We start from the raw sequence: 16,074 nt of genomic DNA, 5'->3' as shown, positions 1-16,074 counted from the left end.
TCAACTTACTTTGTTTCCTCATACGAATGTCATCACAGAGGATTTGTTTTTGCTTTATTTATGTCTCTCAATCTCTCATCCTAAGTTTATTTCTGTTGTCTCAAAAGATCAAATTCCATTCTTTTAATGGGTAAGATTCCATTTTTTTTTGCCAGTCCTGGGCTTGAACTCAGGGCATGAGCATTGTCCTTGGACTTTTTCAAGGCTAGAGCTCTACCACTTGAGCCCCGGCACTGCTACTGTCATTTTTTTCTGTGTATGCGGTACTGAGGTATTGAACTCATGCTAGGCAAGCACTCTACCACTAAGGCTACACTCCCAGTCCCAGGACTCCATTATTAATATACAAAAATCTGAATCCATGCCCCCCTCTGATGGGTACCTGAGTTAACCTGATGTCTTGGTCACGGTGAATAAGGTTTCACTAAACAAGAATGTGCAGATGCCTCTGTCATACTGATTTGATTGCTTTTCTACGTGTAATTGACCTTAGCAGTGAGATTAGTGAATTCCATGAAAGCTCTAATTTTACTTTTTCAGGGAACCATCTATAAGCTTTTCTATAATGGCTATCAGACTTAGATTTCAACACACCAAATATATGACACTCTTCTCCGCATTTCCCTCAGTGATGGTGTCTGTTCTTTCCTTCTTTCTCTCTTTCTCTTTCTTTCTTTCCCTTTCTCTTTCTTCCTTCCTTCCTTCCCTCCCTTTCTTTTCCTTTCCCTTCCTTCCTTCCTTTTTTCATCTGGTCCCAGTCTTGGAACTTGAACTCAAGGCCTGAATGCTGTCTCTGAGTTTCTTTGCTCAAGTTTAGCCCTGTACCACTTAAGCCACAGCTCCATTTCTAGCTTTTTAGTGGTTAGTTGATGATGAATCACATAGGCTTTGCTGCCTGGAGTGAATTCACACTATCAAAGACCCCTGAGTTGCTAGGATTACAGGTCTGAGCCATCAGTTGCCTGGTCATTCCTTTCTTTTTTGTTAAGGGTCATTCTTACCAGTGAAGTGATATCTCACTGTGTCTGGATTTTTGTTTTCCTCATGGTTAGCAATATAAAGGGGTATTTTGGGAGTCTTTCACAGTCATTTTTCTGCCACTAGAGGTACCTACTCTAGTAATTTACCCCTGTTGCAATGGAGGCATTTCTATGTTTTCCTTTCACTTGTGAATTGTTTAAGTTAATACACAGTCTGAGTGTTAATTCTTTTATCAGATGATCACTTTGGAGATATGTTCTTGTGTCCTGCAGTAGTCCTTGATTACTTATTGTTTGGAAGCTTTTTTGCTTGATGTAATCCCTTTTGCTGTTGGTGCTTTGAAGTCTTATTCAAAAGTCTTTGCTCAGATGGGTGTCGTGAAGTTCTCCCCTTTTCCTATCTTCAAGTCACTTAATTTGCATTTTAAGCCTTTCATTCAAGAGCCAATTTTCTCAATAATGTATTGAGAGTTGTGGTAGGAACATGGAAAAGATGTTTAGCCTATTGTTGAACACAGAAAAGGCTTCCAGGGAAATGCATTTCAATATGTGACTTAAACATCATTACATGTTACTAGAATATTAAAAGACTTAAAAATCTCAAATGCATTAAGCACTTGGAGGGAAATATAGAAGAGAAACAATTCCGTGCAATAAAATAACTGAAATAAATTTAGCATGTTTGGGTGGTAGAAAGCAAGAGAAAATATAAAAAAATGAACTCTCAGGGCTCAGTCCACTTACAGCCCAATGGGCAAACCCACCAAAGTTCTGTGAGTCAGCAGCTGGGCTTCCGTTCCATATAAGGACTGTCACTGACTTCAGCTAGAAGCATTTCATACCTGATGCACGCCTCTTCCAAATGCCAAGTTCATGTTGTCAGCTGGAAATTCGCCAGGGTGAGTTTCTACCACAGCAATCTGTGTAAGACTACTGTCAGATGACTGTCCAAGGTCATGCGAAATGAGGAACGACGGAGAAGACCCTCCACCCTGAGCACTGTGTCAGGAGCTGGATGGGTGGTTAGCACAAATTAGTCATTGGTGACAAATTGAGGAAACTTTTAGGTTGATGTTGAGGCATGAAGAGGAGAAAGTGGCAGAGAACCCTAAGCACAATTTTGCCCTGAGCATACGCGTAATTAATTCCACTGGTGAGGGCCTGTCTATGTTGTATCTCCACCTCGACACATGTTTTTACCAGATAATTGAATGTGTTTTTCCACCTTGCATAATAAATGTGAGCTTTTAGTTTTGATTCTAATAATGCATATAACAGGAAAATCATATTTGAAGTAGGCTGCAGAAGATGATTCTATTTTTGCTTTATTTTTTATTAATATCTACACATTATATCAAAGAGGTTTCTTTGTGATATTTCCATATAGTATACTTTGGTGAAAATCGCCTCATTTGGTTTCCTTTCCTATTTCTTCTCCCTCCTTTAAGACATTTTGAATGGATCTTATTAAGCATTCATTAGGTGATGACTAGACAATGAAAGTGTGGTATATATACAAAATGGAGAATGAGTCTGCCATGGAGACAGTTGTATCTCCTATGTAAAAGAAACTGGGAAGAATATTTGCCAAAGGCATTTGGAGAAGTCTGACCTTTTCTTGACTGCTGTGGTCACAGTTAATGACCCGAAGTGACTACCGAATGCCCTGTCACCTTATAAATGTGAACATTTGTGCCTGCGAAGCAATCTGAATATTTTAAATCAGCTTTATTTTCCTAGTCATATGTGAAAATATCTAAGAAATTTTAGATCTTGGAAAGTTGAACTTTGGAGACAACCTGACCAGTAATGTTGAGTCAGAATACAAATCAGAATTATCCTACCCTGAATTCCCACAGTACCACTAATGACATTCAAATTTATTTTTAAATTTAAGGATAAGAGTGATAGTTGGGTGTGAGGGGCTCACAGAAGTAATCTTAGCTACTCAGGAGGTTGAGCTTTGAGGATCAAAGTTAAAAGCAGAGCAGGCAGGAAAGTCTGGGACATTTTTATCTCCATTTAACAACCAAAAAGCCTAGCATGGAACATTGGTCAATCCCTGAGCAAGAAAGCTCATGGACAGTGCCTAGACCCTGAGTTCAAGCCTGTGGAGCAAAACACACACACACACACACACACACACACACACACACACACACACACACACACACAAAACAAAAGGACATTGTATAGAGAGAAATATTCTGAAAACTGGTTTGTTAGGAAATTAAATCTTTTTTGTAATACAGAAACTACAGCAAAAATATGACTATATATTTTAGGTTATTGAGTTAAGAAAACGTAAAAGTTTGAAATGATTTAGAAAATTTTCATAAACATTTCTAATATTATTCCATGTTGTCAGTGAACTTCTAAATGGTAAACTCTGTAAGTTGAAGGAATGGTAAAGTATTTCAATCTATCTAAGCAATAAATGAGATACCTAAGGGAGTACTTCTAGCTTTCATGTCAAATTACCTACTTTCCAGGTATTTTGTGCAGAAAAGACTGGGCGAATCATTTCAGTCTGGAAAAGCTCTTATTTTCCCCTTAAGAAAACATGTCCTTCCTCATTCAGATTTTGCTTTTCAAAACCTGCCAGAATAAACCTGGCACTTTGCACATTTGTTCATTTTCACATTCTTACGTCCATGCGGCCCTGCTCTAGAAAATGACTGCAGAGGAACCTTAGTGTGTAGTTTGCGTTTACAGGAAGAGGAAAGCAGAAGTGAAAGGGAGGATGTGTTGATTAAAAGTGTCTATGGCTTAAATGGAGAAAGAGAGAGAGAGAATTGTTTTCTTTCTCCTGATCTGACTCCAAATTAAGTAAGGTGATTTTTCCCTCTTGGTTTCCTTGGTTTCTGTCTTCCCTCTCTCTGTTCTCAAGGCCACATTTTTCCTTCAGGCATCACTTTTCTATCTGAGAACCGGGGGAGGATATCAGCAACCAGCCGACAGTGTTTAATATATAGTTATATGGCAGTTCAACTAATGCGGCCTGTCAAAATGCTCAAAGAGCTGGGTTGGGTGGCTCCATGCTCGGAAGTTGAGGGCTGAGGATCACAGTTTGAAACCAGCTTGAACAGGAAAGATCATGAGATTCTTACTGCCAATGAACCAGCAAAAAGCCAGTTGTGGAGCTGTGGTGGCTTAAGGAGTAGAGGCACTCGCTTGAGCATTAAGCCCAAGAACAAGGCCCAGGTCATGAGTTCAAACCCCAACACTGCTCCCCCCACCTCTCTCGCCTCTCTCTCTCTCTCTCTCTCTCTCTCTCTCTCTCTCTCTCTCTCTCTCTCTCTCTCTCTCTCTCTCTCTCTCTCTCTCTCTCTCTCTCTCTCTGTCTCTCTCTCTCTCTCACACACACACACACAATACAAGATGCTGAAAACATTCCTGTGGTGAAGAGGGTTCATGGTACATACACACAGAGGTTTAGTTAACTGGATGTGTAGATCTCAGAGAAGGGTCTGACTGACACAGGAAGAGCTCCAGATTTCAGTATCTCCTCGAGGGATTTTCTTCAGCTCACTCTTCTCTCATCTTCCATATTTCCATTTCCAGAGCATTGATAATTACTTATCCTGGAGGCTGCACTTTGAGGGTCTCTAAGATTGAATACATTTCAATATTCATCCTCTAAGAGATATTTCCAATAGAAAAATCTCCCAGTACATCTTAAAACACACTGTAAGTGCTGCAAGGTGATTTGATGTTAAATATTTACTTCCCTTAAAGATTTCTCTGTATAGCAACTGTTTTTCCAGGTTACATATAATCTGCTTTGTATATAGATTGGAGAGTAGAGGAGAAAGTACATTCTCTCACAACAGATGTTTTTCTTGAGGGAAGGGTGTCAATCTTGGATTTCCTATGCTATTTTGAGGATATTGAGGAACTAAATCCAGAAAAATGACAGGTTCAGTGCAGGTTTCACAAAGATAGTCTAACCAAATGGGTCATTAAAATATTGGCCACAATTGACAGAACAAACAGGACTGACCAGGAATTATCTTGTAAAAGTAGAGCCATAAAAGTAAACATTCAACTCAAACGTACGCCATGAAAATTATACAGATGTGAATATGCAGAGGATTTATATTCCCAGTTGGCGTTTGTTTTAGATTCAGGTTGAATACAACAAAATATCTCTTGGTAATACTCTTCCATCTTCCTGCTTTGGGGAACACTTAGAAACACACGCTATTCCAGGCCATCGCTTTCCAGCATCACTGGTTGGCCACACTTCAGACCACTTAATGCCTTAATGGGCACACAATGCTTCTTGAAGAGCTTTTTGTTGTTGTTGTTGTTGTTTGGCTGCTTTAGAAACAGAACGTCCTTTTCCAGTTGCATAATGGTATTACTTTTTTCTAGTATTTTTCAGTGTAAATATGTTATACTTAATGTAAGTAGGTAAAAGTGTCTTCTGATTATGCTCATTTCCATAATTTGCTTAATGCGAAGGTTATTTTGTGTTTCACCAGCTTGTACCGAGAAGGTTGACTCTGATAGACTCTGATGTTTTCCACATCATTCTGATATATATATATATATATGGATATATAAATACATGTATATATATGTGTGTGTGTATATATATACATGTATTTATACTGTTGAATCGGAACTTCCTGCTCAGAGACATTGCAATTTAAAGATTAGATAATAAAATGCATTTTAAATGTTTTCCTTTATAGCTTGGCATTAGATTATTTTTTTTTGCCAGTCCTGGGGTTTGAACTCAGGGCCTTAGCACTGTCCTTGGGCTTTCTCAAGGCTGGAGCTCTACCACTTGAGCCAAAGCACCATTTCTGGCTTTTTTTTTTGCTATGTATGCGGTATCAAGGAATCGAACCTGTGTCTTTGTGCATGCTAGGCAAGCACTCTACCATTAGGCTAAACTCTCAGGCCGGCATTAGATTATTTTAACAAGACTTCCTATTGCCTGGCAAAATAGCTTATCCCTGCAATCTCAGACACTTAGAAGATGGATATTGGGAAGATTATAATTTAATGAGACCCATTTCATCAGAAAGGCTGCACATGATGGCACAGGCCTGTGATTCCATTATCAGCGAGGCAGGTACCTGGGTTTTCAGCTGAAGCCAGCCATGGGCCAAAATATGAGAATCTTTCAGCAAAAGCTAGAAAAGGCTAGAGTTGTGGCTCCTGCGGTAGACTGTGTGCCTGGCAAGGATATGGGGCTTAGTATTCAAACCCCAGTCCTTCCATATTAAGAAAAAGGATTGCCTATATGAATATAGCTCTCATTAATGTTGAATTTTACTTGTCCGTTCAACCTGGAGAAGAGCAAAAATGACCAACTCTCCCAATTCTTCCTTCTGGAAAGCAGCATAGCACAAACAAACATGCTCTTTATCTAAAACACTTATAGAAAGACAACTCACCAACATCCCACTGGTCACCTGCATCATGGACAAAGAAAGACCAGCCTATTTCCACAAACTCCACTGGATCTCCTTGGACCATGGATTTATTAACTCAACTCCCGAGCGTCTAACCATCTAATTCCCACCCCAGCCCACACAAGCCAGCACCAACTCCAGCTTCATCAATCCATGGTTTTCTCTCATATTGTGCAGCCTCTCCAACCTCTGGGTCACAGCTCCCAGTTGTATTTTTTTGTTGCTCCTAGTTTTACAAGAACCTCCCCCATTCCCCCCTTTTTTGTTACTGGATCGGTAGACTTGTGATTTTATAGCCAGAGAATTGCCTCTGGTGTACTCCTCCCCTCCCATTCTCTGCATTGCCATGGCTCCTTACAATGCCATCTCTCTTCCTTAGGTCTCAATTTTAATCTGACAGTACGCTCATATCTTCAGTTTAACTTAAATTGACACTGTCTGATATCTTGATTCACAATTCTCTTCAGATAGAAGTTCTATTTTTGAAGGCTGGGAAGACTGTTTGCTAATATATGTGATTTAATGATTATATCTTTCCAGGACTGATGCGAGCAATAAAACTTTAATTATCTGTGCATATTTCATGAGTGCTCAAGTACTCTCATCCAACCTTTCTGAGTGCAGTTTTAAAAGCCAGGGTCAGGGAAGGGGGAGAAAAGCAAAAGATGTGCAGAATGATACAGCTCAGACTCCTGATAGAATTCCACAATTTTAAACTCCTTGTTTCATACATGAGATCATATGAGAGTTTATTAGACATTTTTAACATGACAAAATTGTCATGTCTGTCTTCCATTGAAAGTGACCTTCTGGATTCCCTCAGCACCTCCCAGGCAGATTGATAACCTTAAAGCTCTCATTCATTTTTTAAAGTTTCTTATTGATGTTTAAAATACATTCAGATAAGTCCATCTATCAGAATGGCATAGCCAGTGCATTTTCATGAACTCAGGACCCCTCTCTCTGTAAGCCATACTTCCATTCCATTGTGTGTCCTTATGTGAAAGACAAGGTTTGAGGTCTTCAGAAAAACAGGAGAACATAATTATCCCTTCCTGGGCTATATCAAACCTATGGCCATTTTCCCCCTCTGAATTCTTTATTAATTTTTCTTCCTTTTTTGAATTTTTGGTTTTTTAAAACTATTTTTAAGTAGTTATACAAAGAAGTTACCATAGAGGAGACACAGAAATTGTAGAAGGAAGGCTAAACCAATTCAGTCATGATACTCACTAGACACAGTGTTAGAAACGGGGGGGCGGGGAGTCGGAAGGAAGAACCAGGGGAAAATGAGGGAAAAGGTGGCCCTGTTCAAGAAGAAATGTGCTCAGCACCTGACTTACGTAACTGTAGCCTCCTGTACATCACCTTTACAGTCATTTTTTTACTAAGCAGTGTCTGATTCCAGTGCATCTTGATCCATGTCACCCCTCTGAACATTCTGTTGCCATCCCAGCCCTTCTCTTACTTACCTGAAGTTTAGGCTATCCACTGAATCCTTTGCCATTTGTGTAAGAGACTCTCTAGGGAAATCGTATTAATTCTTTTAAAAACACGGAGTCAAAGCTCAACAAAATAAGTACCAGAAAATGGGTACTTGCAAAAAGGATAGGGGAAGCCAAGAGGAGAAGGGATGGAAGAATGAAGGGGACTGAGTTGGGGGGGATGTTGGAGTGATGACTCAGATTTGGGGTGGCCATCTGTACTGAGGCTATTATCTTGTTATTCCTGCCACAGAAACGGCAGAGATTTGGTTTTGAAAATGTGAGACAGGAAGCCTAACATCCACTGTGGACATTTCGAACTCACAGCTATGACTAGTCTGAGGATTTTCTACAATGATTGCCTGAAGAACAGCCTGACACAGTGAAAGCAGCAGACCTCGATCCTCCTCACCCCCTCTCTCTGGGCTCCTTATCTCCCCTTGGTTAGGTCAGGGCAGGGAGGTCTAATTCACAGGAATCACGTGATTATGCTCACTGTCTCCTCACCCCCAGGCCTGAGCATGCAGTTCTACTCAGCAATCTTCAAGGAATTGTTGGCTGCTTTTCCTGTTCCTGTGGTGCTAATTCTTTTTCTTCAATTCCCCTCAGTTCTTTCATCTTCCCCGAGCTCCTCAGCAGAAAGTGGGTGCCCATCACTCTCTGCCCCAGATTCCTGAAGAGAGCAAGATCAGGAAATCTCTGAGTTCCTCCCTGAGATGGGGCTGCCCGGGAGTCTTGAACCCCAGTGCCTGCCTGTCCAGAATATCTCCTGAATTCCCATTATCCCTCACGCTTCCTCTCTTGGTGAACCCTGAAAGTCTCAGATGACTCAAGCTTTCTAGTATTTAGTGTGTCAAACTCCTCCATTATGGACGGCAAAACACGCCTTTAATTTGATGGTTGTGGATTTTACTTTTGACTGAATGGATTTAATCTAGGACACTTAAAATAGAAATGGTGCCCTTAAACAAAGAAAGAAAATTGTGATGACTTGGTCGGACATTAAGTATGTAGCTGTGTGTTCAGTCCATCTGTCTGCCTATAAGACTGTGTGTGAGGAACACGCTGATAAGGCTGTGTGCTGTGCTGAAGTTAGTCTGTCATGTTCTTTGGAATTGTTCCTGAGTGATCTGTGACTAGAAATTTACTTTCGCAACTTCTGAAATATTGCAAGAGCAGAGTATTTTCTGCGCATTGCACATCATCAACTTGATAAGGGAGCATTCTGGTTCCCAGAATTATTTTCCTAAAAGTATTTTCATAGTAGGCATGAACATTGTTTTACTATCAGGAAAAGTAGGTATTGGAAGGTTGGCACTTCATAAAATCATGATTGAGGAGATAATTTTTTCAATGCATGGAGTAACTCAGTGAGTATGCCTTCATATCATAAACGAAGATCTCCCATTTTCTATCTGAAGATAGAAAAGAAGACATGACAGGGAAAGCTTGGGTTCCAGAAAACACTGGAAAAGAAGCCTGCAAACATTCACAAATATCAGAAGTGAGTTTCACAAAGCTGTAAAGCTGGATTCCTAAAGGTCGGTGGCTGGTAGCTCACGCCTCTAATCCTAGCTACTGAGGAGGCTGAGATCTGAGGATTGTGGTTCAAAGCCAGCCTGGACAGGAAAGTCTGTGAAACTTTTATCTCCAATTAACCACCAGAAAACCAGAAATGGTGCTGAGGCTTAAGTGGTAGAATGGTACCCCACAACGGTCAAAAAAGAAAGAAGTCATTGAAAAAAAGATTCCTAAGTACAGTTGCTAAGCATAAAGCAACTTAAGAAAACCATAGTTACAGTGGGCACCAGCGCCTCAAGTTTGTAATCCCAGCTACTCGGGAAGCTGAGGTCTGAGGACCAAGGTTCCAGCTCAGGCAGGAAAGACTGTGAGACTCTTAATCAACCACCAAAAATAACCCTGAAAGTAGAGCTGTGGTTCAAATGGTAAAGCACTTGCCTTGAGCAGAAAAGCTGAGGGACAGCACCAGGCCCCGAGTTCATGCCCGAAGATCGGCATACGTGTGTGTACACGTTTGCATGCACAGACACACAGGCACGCACAATCATAGTTGGGCACAAGGTTTCATCTGTTAAACCTTGAGTAAGAAATATCTTACTCTTTCCAGTGACATGGATTTATTTTTCCCCATACATAATCTGGGTTCCAACTTCTGCTTGGGTTTGAACCTTACCAATTACATATAAATGGCAGATGGAGAATGCAGTTTGTAATACGTATTTACTGATTTTTCAAAATGTAATTTAAAACAAATCATTCTTTTTTCCCATATATTTATTATTGTAATTAATAGAAGGGTTACATAATATTTGCCAGATAGATGGTGCATTAATTCCCATACATTGATACCCTTTCACATGTCTTGGTTCCCATTTCCCTCCCCCCCACCCCTCACCCCTCATCTTGTTTTCCCCCCTTCCCTAACATAAGCCATATAATGAATGATTGTTGTTCTTAAGGTACTATGTTATCTCTCATCTCTTTTGCTATCCCTTGGTTATCTCATATTGTCACAGTATCTCACTTTGTTACCTGATATATCGGATATTTTTGTATTTGGTTATTTGAAATTGGATAGGGAACGGGGAAAAACAAATCATTCTTAAAGAAACTTTTTAACATAGAAAGAGCTTTTTGAAACCAAATGTAAAAATGAATGTGTATATCTGGCTGTAATTAATATGTTTTAAAAGTTATGTTAAAGGGGAACTTGATTTATTTTTTTAATTCCGAAGGCCAATACTTAAAGCAATGTGGGAAAAATTATCATGATTGTCATGAAAATAACCGCAAGATAAATTTTATATTTTTCTCTTTCTACAAAGAAGAAAGAACTTTGTAAATGTGGATGGATTGGAAATCCTCCTGATTATTAATCAACGGTAACATTACTTTATGACATTTACTTAATTTTTGAATGTGACAGGTAAAGTTCGATTACCAAGTTATCATGTTTTAATGAAAAAATGAAGAGGTAATTCTCTTTAACACAATGCCATTATTTGTTCTTCTGACTAAGCTCTGGTATTTAACAGAAAACAGTAATTTAAAGTAGTCTAAAAATTTTTTAAGATTTTTAAATTATTCCTGCTTGCTTCTGTATTTTCTGCCATTTTGGCTGGATAAGAAGAAAGTTTAAAACTTTCAGATGGATTCACCACAACTACTATCACTATGTACATTTTTAAGACTCGGTGCCTAATTTACCTCCCTATTATATCTATATAATATCTAAGGTCACAAAAACTGTACTTCATTCTTTTAATTATTTTTAATGGCCAGCTTCCAAAAGCATTTAATTCAGCTAATGCAAACTTAACAAAATGGAAACAAGTTCCTTATAATTAGTAAATCTAATTCAGAGGCCATATATACTTAATAACCTAAAAATCACCAAGTAAAACCAATATTGTGCTTCTCTATGGTGGTGCTATTTTATCAGAAATTGCTTTAGAATGAAGGCTGAGGAATTTTTTTAATTTTCTTTTTTGTATTTCTATCTCTGTGGGAAGCTCAGTAAAATTCCTCTGCAACTGTAAGATCTTTTTGTGCATATGTAATATAGTACATTATGTCTACAAAATAAATGTGTAGCTTCACACACTTGCATGGGTCTTGAGAAAGTATGATATTCTGGTACATACGGAGCACACAGCAATTCAGCTTTCTAGAAGTCACTTCTAGCTTGAGGAGTTTAGTATTATACTCTATAACCTCTTACATAAGTATTTGGGGAGGGGGTGGCACTTCACAGTGGTTTTTTAATCTTTCCCTTTTTGGTACTGAGAATCAACCCCAGGACATTTCACTTGCTAGGCAAAAATTTTGCCACTTAGCTACATCCTAGCCCAAAATAGATACATTTTTTATCCTGTCAGTATAAGAACAGGGTATGACAAATCCTTAAAATATGCTCATAATATCTAACTTATTTGCTCCAACATCTCGAATTGCAGCTAGAAAGTGTATTAATTTTCCTGTTAAATTTGCTTATATCATCTACTAAATGTGTATTATATTTAGTAGGCTCTGAAATTCATTCAACACAGAATAGTTTTATAAAAATCTGAATTTGTGCGATTTACTCATGCCTAGGCAGATTGGTAAGAAGGCAAGGAGTTTGCCAGGAATTCGGAGTTGCTGAGATTCAGACAGGTGAACAGACAAAACAGCTTTCTGATTCAGGGAAGCAGATCTCTGGAAAGTACTATAATAAAGAAGTGTGACATAGCTGTGGACATCTGAAGGACAAGCAGAGGCCTTCAACCCTTTCATGCTCACTTCCATTTCCTCCCTGCCCTTTGTGTGTTTCCATTGAGAAACCTAAACAGCAAGAGGAGGGGCTGGGCTTCCACCACCCCTGTCTTACTGTCATTCCGGTGGAATCATCACCAGGAAACACGGTAGGGTAAAGAAAAATGCAAGTGCGTGTGTGTGTGTGTGTGTGTGTGTGTGTGTGTGTGTGTGTGTGTGCACTCATGCACATGTTTAATGGTAACAGAAGGCGGATTATCTGTATTAATTAAATGGCATATTTCCTTCTTCAGAAGTAGTATAATTCCAAAATTAGAGACTTGAAAGTAGTTTCCATTCTTTGAGATATTTGGGGTACATCATTTTCTCTTTTCCAAAGCTTAACTGTTGACTATAGCAGAGCAAATGCGTTTTCTGACTTGTACTTCACCAGCCTAAGGGCTGCTTAGCTTTCTGTGGTCAAATTCTTAATGAAGGCAGAGACTGGGGACCAGTGACAGACTGGACTCACTGAGGAGCAGTGATCATTACAGTGAGCGTGACTTAGATGAAGAAATGACAACTCCATTTTTAAGCATTTCTGCAACTATTTTCTAATCTCTGCCCTACGCATTGAGCCACAGCCCCACTTCCCATTTCTTAGTGATTAATTAGAGATGTTCTTTAACGCCCTTCTGGCTTTGAACCCAGATCCTCAGATCTCAGCCTCCTGAGCGGGCGTGAGCCACTGTGCCCGGCTTACACCTCACATTTCCTGTTTCCATTTTCCCATGTATACGTTGAATATTATGACTCCCCACCTTTCCATCCACTGGGGGTAGGGAGTTCAACCGTGAGTTTTAATGATGGAATTTTCAGTTTTAAAATATTAGTACAAATATGAATTAAAACATTGTATGTTGCTGTCTTGTTGAATATTAACTTCCAATTTTTATTTTCACAAAAGTACAAATATAAATTGGAACATATTATAGCTGCAAATGTGCTACAAAGTGCATACTATAATTTTCTAACATGTTGAGGAGAAAAAAAAGATCAAAAGCAACAGTGGAGAAAAGCAAATTAGGTGTGTGTGTTGCACAGTGTAAGCAAATATTTTTATTTTCTGTTAATTTAAAAGAGCAGAAAGATACAATGCAAAGAATGAGCCACACTGTAGACTATAGACACTAGCTAATAATATTTCAGCATTTCTACATCAATTTTATCATCAATTTGTGTGGAGGAGACACACAGTACATGAGAGCACTCTTTACTTTTTGTTCAGTTTTTCTGTGAACTTTGAACTATTCCACTGGGGCGTGATGCCACAAGCCCGTAATCCCAGCCTGATAGGTGGAGGCTAAAGCGTTGTGAGTTTTAGGTCCATCTTAACACTTTTATGATGGGACTACATCTCCAAAATGTAAAAGCCAAACAAAACATACAGCAAGAAAAATGGCTCTAGAAGTAAAAGACACTCCTTTTAAAGACACATTCTACAATACAGGCATTCGGGTATTACTATCACCCGGTTGTAAATGAATGAGTTGAGGCTTCCATAGGAAACTGGCCTGATAATTGGTTGCTTGGCAAGAACTAGCTGAACTCTGGGAAATCTTGCTACAGAAACCTATTATGGCTTCATGTGGAAATATTAGTGTAGATTAATTTTATGATTTAGAAAATCCGGAGGTCTTCCAAGATATAGAAACAAGAGCCATATAAGGTGTGACTGCTCTTCTTAATGTACTATGTTATTTCTCATCTTACCTTGTTATCTGATGTATATATGTTTGTTTATTTTAAAATAGGATAGGGAAGGGGAGGAAACAAGATGAGGGAAGGGAATGGGGGAGAGAAATGGGGACAAAAACATGAGAAGGGGTAGCAATGATTATTAAGAAATGTACCTTCTATCTGTTGAATATAATGTAACCCTTCTATTAATTACAATAAAAATTTTAAATAAATAAATAAATTTATAGAAAAAAGAACAGAAAATCAGGAGGATCTTATAAGGAAGAGAAACATTAAACACTTATTCACTGTTATTGTGTGTCTTGCATATGCAAATGTGTGTAACGTTATAGAAAATGCCAGGCCAAAGATATTTTGGAAGGTCTGAGGGGCTCCCCTCTCTTCCGATGGTGCGTCTGTTTGATTTTTCTCAATGCACTCCATCCATGAGAGGGTTGTAGTAGACTGAAGTGGAGTGTTTATGAAACCTCTAATATGGTAAGTTGGTTTGACTAGATCTACTAATAAATATCTCTTTTTCTTTTACCTTCTCAAATGACGGCAGCACGCAGACACACTTTACATTTTCAGAGAGCAAGGGAAAAGACATTCAGTTGGGAATGCAGAGATTTAAATTTGACAAATAATTTAAATGGGGAAATACTACAAGACTAGTATAGTACTAGAAGACTAAAGATAAGAAAAAGGAATGATTCAGAGTGGAAAAAGTTGATCACTTTGAAATTTTACTAAATTGTTCAGGAGACTTTCTGAAATGAATAACAGCCTGTGCTTTAAAATAGGAAAAATATGTACTAGGTGAAGTTATTTCTGTTCTCTTCCCCCCCCCCCATGGTTTATCCCCTGCTGTTACTGTATCTGACCTTGGCACCTGATATGTTGTATAAACATGCATTTATTTGATATAGGAAGGGGAAGGAGAAAGACAAGATGATTGAGAGGGGGTAAGAGGAGAGAAAGTGGGAAAAAGCATGGAAACGGGTATCAATGTCCAAGAAATAATGTACCTACTACTTGACGAATGTAACTGTAACCCTTCTATACATCACCCCAACAATAAAATAATTTTTTTAAAAGCCAGAAAAAAATGTGATGAGTGGCAGAGGGTAAGGGAAGTGCAGAAGTATATAAAGCAGATGCATAAAGATTATATTCTTCTACAGTGTTGTATTTTGTCAGGAAGGACATGGCACCAATTCAGTGGGTTGAGGAGACTCTACCTTACCTGACATGGGCTCAGCGCAGTGGTGTGCGGGACGTGGGCTCTCAGCTCCACTGGAGACAGTTTCACGAGAGAGAAGGCCTTCCGATCCCTAAGACCCAGAGGAGCCAGAAGATACGACTGGAAGGGAAAGGCTGGGGAGGAGACGCGGTGGGGGACCCGGGCAGTGTTAGCGTGCGTCTCCAGGACGCGGCAGGGTCCCCACGCGTGTCCTGCGTGGAGAGGCGGCCCTGCCCCACCCCCCCCCCGGCACCCCCGGTCTGCAGGGGTGTCCACCGCGTTTTGAGACGCCACACCTTCCCCCACCTGGAGGAGAGCTGCGCTCCCGTGGATGGGGATTTCGCCCTGCCCTGCCCGCCGCCGGGCCACCCAGCCAGGCTGGGGCTCACAGCACAGCGGGCCCGGGGAGAAAGAGGACATCTTCAGAAACGAAAACAAAAAGACAATGTAGGCCAGACTGGCCAGCAGGAAACTTGAGCACAGACTTCACTATTTCAAAGCAGATAAATAACTGAAAGAAAGTTAACAAGTGGAAAAACAATTGTATTCCTAGCTTCTTCTGCTTTCCTGAAGGAACACAGCCACTGAGATACATTTCACATGTACATCATGTCAAATTGAAACTTTCTTTTTACCAACAAAATTCTTATGACCCACAAAATTAGTTTTAACAACTGAAGATGTACAGGCTGTAAGATTACCTGAGGATTTCGAGTATTTATTGGTGGCAAATAAAGAATTAAAAAAATGTGTATGCAATAAAATATGTAAAGAATGTGTTAAGAATATAACTAAGTATAAAGAATAAATATAGAGAATTCAACCTCTATAACTCATATATATGAAATATTACATTTAGCATATCATACATCTGCCAATGACATGTACTATATAATATATCCACTATAATATGATAGGTAATGAATACTCTAATAATATATAGT

The sequence above is a fragment of the Megascapheus bottae genome, chromosome 10 (genome assembly GCF_031878675.1).
Source record: "Megascapheus bottae isolate mThoBot1 chromosome 10, mThoBot2.hap1, whole genome shotgun sequence".
Taxonomy (NCBI): Eukaryota; Metazoa; Chordata; class Mammalia; order Rodentia; family Geomyidae; genus Megascapheus; species Megascapheus bottae.
Note: the sequence above shows the minus strand (reverse complement) of the source record.